This window comes from Anomaloglossus baeobatrachus, chromosome 5 (genome assembly GCF_048569485.1).
Source record: "Anomaloglossus baeobatrachus isolate aAnoBae1 chromosome 5, aAnoBae1.hap1, whole genome shotgun sequence".
In the NCBI taxonomy this organism is placed as follows: Eukaryota; Metazoa; Chordata; class Amphibia; order Anura; family Aromobatidae; genus Anomaloglossus; species Anomaloglossus baeobatrachus.
Genome location: NC_134357.1, coordinates 547,047,823 through 547,053,999, shown reverse-complemented (window position 1 = coordinate 547,053,999; position 6,177 = coordinate 547,047,823). Strand labels below are relative to the sequence as shown.

At 46.0% G+C, this 6,177-nt stretch overlaps 1 pseudogene; it reads left to right on the top strand.

Annotated features, from left to right (window-relative positions):
* The first annotated feature begins 839 nt into the window (after window positions 1-839).
* The window catches only part of LOC142312231 (uncharacterized), a 39,836-nt pseudogene continuing 34,498 nt past the window's right edge, over window positions 840-6,177 (top strand).

The following is a 6,177-nucleotide window of genomic DNA, read 5'->3' as shown; positions in this document are numbered from 1 at the left end:
CACCAAATAAATATATCTATGTAAGTGTGCAATAAATACATCCTAAATAATTATATTACATTATAAATACCCTATTATAAATATACTCCCATGTACATGTATATATATTTTGAAACCAGTGTAAACAGCATATTATAAAATATAAAGTATAAAAATATATTATATATAGAAAAAAATATTATATATATAAAAATAATTTTTTTAATATTAGATTTATTAATATAAAGTGACTAGAAATCTACTCCTATAACTATCAATATAAATAAAATTCATTAAACACCAAATGATTGATATGAATCCATATCAATACACCTATCTATAATCACAAGTATAGTAAACCCAGATGTACCTGTGATCGTGCTATCCCCTTAAACCTACCCTTATAAACACATACATGTACATGAAAATACAGGATATCTCTGTTTTTTAATGTTTTTAAATTGAATGTAATAAAATTTAAAATTTTTAACATGAACCACTGGTGTGTTTCCTGATTGGGGAGACTACTGCATAGAGACAAGCTCTGTGCACAGCTATTTCAATGGCAGCCGCTGACCAATCAGAGGCAGCAGCTGATGCGTATGACATCAGTTGCTGGCCTCTGATTGGACAGCAGCTGCCGGTGGACTACCTGTGCACAGAGCTTGTCTCTACGCAGCGCCTGCAAGTCAGTCATCTGAAATAAAGCACTGAATGCAGCGTCCTCCTGCACAGGCCGTGATTATCAAGGTGGCCACAGGCCTGCGGTGTGTTTGATACTCTTAGTCTTAACGTATATATCCCCATATGTTTCCCTTTATTATCTCCAGTAATTGTATTATTACAGTGGATTCTTTATCATGTTACATCGTTATCTTCTCTTCATTCAGGTCCCTACAATATCGGATCCCCTCAGTGGGAATTTTCTATATTTAGAGAATTTTTCTGATTTACTTCTCAAGGATGGATATGGGCAGGGACAAGATGGTGGAGAGGATATTACACCTCACCCAAGAGATCCTCTTCCAGCTTACTGGAGAGGTGAGAGATTCTGATGACGTCACATTACATCATTCTTATCTATGGGAAAACAGATGGACAGAACTGGAGAGGTGAGGACTCTGGAAATGTCTGTAGTGAGATTTATTAATGTGTCTCTCCATAACCAGGATTACACAGTAGTGAAGAAGACCTCTAGTGAGCGCTGTCAGGACCCTGTGTCTAAGGGATGGGGAAGACTCCTGAGCCCAATCATGGGACCTTCACTTCACCCCCCGATACATGAGGACATGAATGACCAGAAGATCCTAGAACTCGCCTACAAGATGATTGAGCTGCTGACTGGAGAGGTGACACTGCTGGGAATGCTGGGACATTACACAGTAGCGCTATGAAGAGTTCGGGGGATGACTGTATCATTGTATGTGTCAGGTTTCTATAAGGTGTCAGGATGTCACCGTCTATTTCTCCATTGAGGAGTGGGAGTATTTAGAAGGACCCAAATCTCTGTACAAGGACAGGGACAAGATGGCAGAGAGTAAATTACACCTCACCCTAGAGATCCTCTTCCGGCTTACTGGAGAGGTGAGAGATTCTGATGACGTCACATTACATTATTCTTATCTATGGGAATAACAGATGGACAGAACTGGAGAGGTGAGGACTCTGGAAATGTCTTTAGTAAGATTTATTAATGTGTCTCTCCATAACCAGGATTACACAGTAGTGAAGAAGACCTCTAGTGAGCGTTGTCAGGACCCTGTATCTGAGGGATGGGGAAGAACCCGGAGCCCAATCACGGGGCCTCCACCTCACCCCCCGATACATGAGGACATCAATGACCAGAAGATCCTAGAACTCATCTACAAGATGATTGAGATGCTGACTGGAGAGGTGACATTGCTGGGAATGCTGGGACATTATACAGTAACGCTATGAAGGGATCAGGGAATGACGGTATCATTGTATGTGTCAGGTTTCAATAAGGTGTCAGGATGTCGCCGTCTGTTTCTCCATGGAGGAGTGGGAGTATTTAGAAGGACACAAAGATCTGTACAAGGATGTGATGATAGAGGTTCCCCAGCCCCTCACATCACCAGGTAATAGACAGGACTAAATACACACCGCCTATATCTGTATGTAAAGAATGAATTCAGTCCCTGTATGTGTTTCCTCCAGTTCTATCCAGTGAGAGGACAACACCAGAGAGATGTCCGCGTCCTCTTCCACAGGACTGTAAACAAGAAGATCCCAATGTTCCTCAGGATCATCAGGTAGATGGAGAGAAGGTGCCATGAAATCTCCCTATGATGTGTAGACGGCTGTGAAGGTCTTGTGCTCAGTCTTATTTATCCACCAGCATTATATGTTTTATACTTGTGTAATGAGAATGTGTTGCCCTGGACTAGCCAGGTAGTCACAAATAGCGCCCCGTACAACACCAGTCCCACACAGGTAACACCATCCAAACACATAAAACCTAGTCACCTCCCTCAGTGCTTAATGGACACACCAGGAGGGCAGAGACAGGCGGTTGGCACGCCCACCGAGGAGTTCAGAGGGCCTGAGGCAGGAAACACGTTCAGTTGTCAGTTCAGTCAAGTGCAGTTTTAGTGACAGGAGTGAAGGAGAGAGGAGGTGAGGCCTGTGGTACAGGCCTGTAACTGACTGACAGGTGCCAGGGTCGTAGCCCTGGTACCTCGGCTAGGAGGCATACGGTGGCCTAGCCTGCAGGAGCTGGGAAGACGGCCAGGTGGAACCGAGGTGGACCGGGACAGGGTAGTGGCCCGCCGGTACCGACCCGGGGAACCGACTGGAAACCGGAGTACACGGGGGGGTACTCAGACCCTGAAACGAGGTCCAGAAGCCACTGGACTGAGTTAATTTACTGATTGAGGTCTGGACTATAGGTCCTTTCCCACCCAAGTCCCGACTGAAGACAACAACCCACCGAGGGGGATAGAAAGCCACCACACAGGCAGAGAGATCCCACGGGCCAGCGTCTGCGGGCAAACGGGCTTTCCCGACACACATACCGCCGGGGAGCGGACTCCCGTTGCTGAAGTGAAGGCAGTCTACATACACACTACACGGTGCAGGAGAAAGGAAAAACCACCGAACCGGGTGGGGGACCAAACGCAGCCGGCTGTGGGCACCGATCACAATCAACTTTGTTTACCAGAGACTTGTGTGTGTCAATAACAGTGAGTACCACAGTGCCCTCCGGCCGCGCATCGCCCTGCACCGCCAAGCTCTCTCCAACGTGTCCCGGGGCCATCATCCCTGCCCACGGAGGGGTTAACATCTTGCTGCATAACCATCTCCCCCGGGTGCCCCGTAACTGCAGCGGTGGTGTATACACCTTCATCACATCCTGTGGGTGGCGTCACGAACTCAAACACGGCTCCGGCCGTACACCTACCTACCAACCCCCTACGTAGCGCCAGCATCCTTTCAGAGCGAAGTGACCCCGGGTCCGGAGGCGCTCGAGCCACCCACCAACGATCACGGATCCGAGCGGCTCGGTTGCAGCTGAGCGCGGGGCGGTATAAGAACGTTGGAGATGGCAGGATTAGAGCTGATCATAGATGTGACTTCTCCATCTGTCTGTGACTTTTACAATATTTGTTTCAGGGGGAAGACTTGACCCATATTAATACTACAGAGACATATGTGAGGGGTGATGAGCGGTGTAAAGAGGAGATTCCTACATATGGCTACCCAGGTGAGTAGTGACCACAAACTACAGAGAAGTCACAGATTCTTCTCAGTTACCGGTTGTGGCTGCTTTATCAGTGGTGTTGTCCAGACATAACATAATTGTGTGATAACCATTATGCCGCTAGACCACAACATTCTCTTCCACCCAAATTAATGTGGACAATTTGGGCACTGAAAGCCCTTCTTCTATAGAGCTTACAACATGGAGGATCCTCTTCCCTTGGATTAATAAGATGCTGACCATTCCCTGCTACAAAAGCAAATAACAGTGTACAGTGGGGAAAAAAAGTATTTAGTCAGCCACTAATTGTGCAAGTTCTCCCACTTAAAAAGATGATGATGATTATTATTATTATAGCACCATTTATTCCATGGCCCTTTACATGTGAAAAGAGGTACACATAGTAGGGAGAAGTACAATAATCATAAACAAAACAAGGTACAGACTGGTACAGGAGGAGAGAGGATCCTGTCTGCGAGGGCTCACAGTCTACAAGGGATGGGTGAGGATACTGTGGCTGAGGGTAGAGATAGTCGTGCGGCTCTATATCAGACTGAGGGTTACTGCAGGTTGTAGGCTTGTTGGAAGAGGTGCGTCTTCAGATTCCTTTTGAAGCCTGTCAAGGTAAACGAGAGTCTGATACGTTGAGGCAGAGCATTCTAGAGTATGGGGGATGCATGGGAGAAATCTTGGATGCGATGGTGGGATGAGGAGATGAGAGGGGAGTAGAGAAGGAGATCTTGTGAGGATCGAAGGTTACGTGCGGGTAAGTACTGGGAGACTAGGTCACAGATGTAGGGAGAGGACAGCTTCTGGATGGCTTTGTAGGTCAGGTCATGGTTAGGGTTTTTAACTGGAGTCGTTGGGCAATGGGAAGCCAGTGAAGGGATTGGCAGAGAGGAGAGGTTGGGGAGTAGCGGGGGGACAGGTGGATTGGCAGCATAGTTTAGAATTCATTGTAGGGGTGCTAGACCGTTAGAAGAGAGGCCACAGAGGAGGAGGTTGCAATAGTCCAGGCAGGAGATAAGGGCATGCACTAGGATTTTTACAACACAGGGATGTACGAATCCGGGAAATATTTTTGAGTTGGAGACGGCAGGATGTGAAGAGGGCTTGGATGTGTGGCTTGAAAGAGAGAGCACAGTCTAGAGTTACTGTAATTGACATCATAGCTAGACCCCAACTATGACAGACAAAATGAGAAAACATCCAGCAAATCGCCTTGTCTGATTTGGCAAGATTTTTTTTGCAAATTATGGTGGAAAATAAGTATTTAGTCACCTAAAAACATGCAAGATTTCTGGCTCTCACAGACCTGTAACGTTTTCTTTAAAAGGCTCCTCTGTCCTGCAGTCATTAGCTATAGTAATGGCACCTGTTTGAATTTGTTATCAGTGTAAAAGACACCTGTCCACAACCTCAAACAGTCACACTCTACTCCACTATGGTAAAGACCAAAGAGCTGTCGAAGGACACCAGAAAAAAAATTGTAGCCCTGCCACAGGCTGGAAAGACTGAATCTGTAATAGGCAAACAGCTCGGTGTGATGAAATCAACTGTGGGAGCAATAATAAGAAAATGGAAGACATACAAGGTCATCTGATAATCTCCCTCAATCTGGGGCTTCACGCAAGATCTCACCCCGCGGGGTCAAAATGATCACAAGAACGGTGAGCAAAAATCCCAGAACCACATGGGGGGACCTAGTGAATGACCTGCATAGAGCTGGGACCACCGTAACAAAGGCTACTATCAGTAACATACTATGCCGCCAGGGACTCAGATCCTGCAGTGCCAGACATGTTCCCATGCTTAAGCCAGTACATATCCGAGGCCGTCTGAAGTTTGCTAGAGAGCATTTGGATTATCCAGAAGAGTGTTGGGAGAATGTCATATGGTCTGATGAAACAAAAGTAGAACTGTTTAGTAGAAACACAACTCATCGTGTTTGGAGGAGACAGAATGCCGAGTTGCATCCAAACAACACCATACCTACTGTAAAGCATGGGGTGGCAACATCATGCTTTGGGGCTGTTTTTCTGCAAAGGGACCAGGACGACTGATTTGTGTACATAAAAAAATGAATGGGGCCATGTATCATGAGATTTTGAGTGTAAACCTTACATCACCAAGTGCATTGAAAATGAATCGTGGTTGGATATTTCAGCATGATAATGATCCCAAGCACACCGCCAGGGAAACGAAGGAGGGGTTTGGAAAGAAGCATATGAAGGTCCTGGAGTGGCCTCTCAACCCCATAGAAAACCTTTCAAGGGAGTTGAAAGTCTGTGTTGCCCAGTAGCATGCCCAAAACATCACTGCTCTAGAGGAGATCTACATGGAGGAATGGGCCAACATACCACCAACAGTGTGTGCCAACCTTATGAAGACTTACAGAAAACGTTTGACCTCTGCCATTGCCAACAAAGGATATATAACAAAATATTGAGATTAACTTTTGTTATTGGCCAAATACT